Source organism: Pinus tabuliformis, chromosome 9 (assembly GCF_031772625.1).
Source record: "Pinus tabuliformis cultivar Carrire ecotype Pingquan chromosome 9, CPIR1, whole genome shotgun sequence".
Lineage (NCBI taxonomy): Eukaryota > Viridiplantae > Streptophyta > Pinopsida > Pinales > Pinaceae > Pinus > Pinus tabuliformis.
The window spans coordinates 548,700,744-548,702,069 of record NC_142307.1 but is presented as its reverse complement, the minus strand read 5'-3'; the positions used below and the strand labels follow the sequence as shown (position 1 = coordinate 548,702,069).

At 41.4% G+C, this 1,326-nt stretch overlaps 1 non-coding gene across 1 annotated transcript; it reads left to right on the top strand.

Annotated features, from left to right (window-relative positions):
* Positions 1 to 869: 869 nt before the first annotated feature.
* On the top strand, positions 870 to 1,001 carry LOC149149681 (small nucleolar RNA snoR135). The gene has a single exon (XR_016263971.1). It is a non-coding gene; the product is annotated as a small nucleolar RNA snoR135 (small nucleolar RNA).
* The last annotated feature ends 325 nt before the right edge of the window (positions 1,002 to 1,326 follow it).

Sequence of the window (1,326 nt, the reverse complement as noted above, 5' to 3'; positions counted from 1 at the left end):
TCCTTTACACCTTTCCGGGCAATTGCTAGTTATTTTTATCTTTATCTTATATTGTTTTGTGCTCCCGTGGAGCCCGGGAGTAAAATCGGGGAGGGCATTGTATAGTTTGCCTAGGGTTAGGGTTAAGTCTTAGCGGAAGTGTAGAAATATTGTTTCGTGCGGCCATGGAGCCTCGAAGTGAAATCGGGGAGGTCATGGTATATTTTTGTCTATGGTTAGGGTTAAGGTTAAGCCTTAGAGGAAGGCTACAAATATTGTTTCTTGCAGCCATGGAGCCTCGAAGTGAAATCGGGGAGGTCATGGTATATTTTTGCCTCCATGGAAAGCGGGAAGCGCATGGCATAGTTTTGCCTAGGGTTAGGGATATAGTTAAGTCTTAGCAGAAGGCTGCAAATATTGTTTCATGCAGCCATGGAACCTGAGAGTGAAGGTGTTCTCGTTTCATTTCATGCAGCCATGGAACCGGAGAGTGAAGGTGTTCTCGTTTCGTGTGAAGGGTGGCGTGCAAGGCTTCTAGGCATTTTTGTTGATTGTTTCCGGTTGGCGGACTCTGTTTATGCTCCGCGAAATTGTTCTGCTGCTGATATTTTTCTTTGCTTTCTTTCGGCTGTGTTTTACCTTCATGTTTGACTGTCCATGTGCCATTGTGCTTTTGTATTTAGAGTGGCTTGAGGCGTGAATACTCGAATAGCCGCTACTGTTAAGTTTTGTTAATCTTCCCCTGTTTGTGAAAATCTTGTTATGATTTACTGTTTCTCTGGGCAGGTAATTTAAGGTTTATGAGGGTATGAATTGTTTGTTAGAAGCAGACCTAGTGTACAGCTCTGGGCAGGTAATTTAGGGGTTATGAGGGTTTGAATTGTTTGTTAGAAGCAGACCCAGTGTACAGCCCTGTGCATGTGCATAGTTGCTGAAGGGGGCTCTGCAAAAGTAGATTAGGGCGAATGGGCAGTCGAGTTTCAAAGTTAATTGACCCATCGACAATCATTTTCCCAATATCCATGCAATAGCCATGCGTGGAATCGCGGCTTTATGTCTTTTGCATTTACTGGGTGTCATTTATTGGTTATTATGTGTATTTATTTTTATTTTATGTAAGTAGACGATACAGAACTTGTGGGGCTGGTTATTTTTGCATGTATATAGTAGGTGTCTCTTAGACATTCTTATTAATATCTGTATAGAAAACTATATTTCTCCGCGTAGTCCAAACATGCCACTTATTTTTCTGAAAAATAATTAGAAGTTTTGAGAAATCTGCCGGAAATTTTTGAAAATCCGGTTTATAGTTGTTAAACTTGGGTGCCCAGTTTTAAACACTTCCCA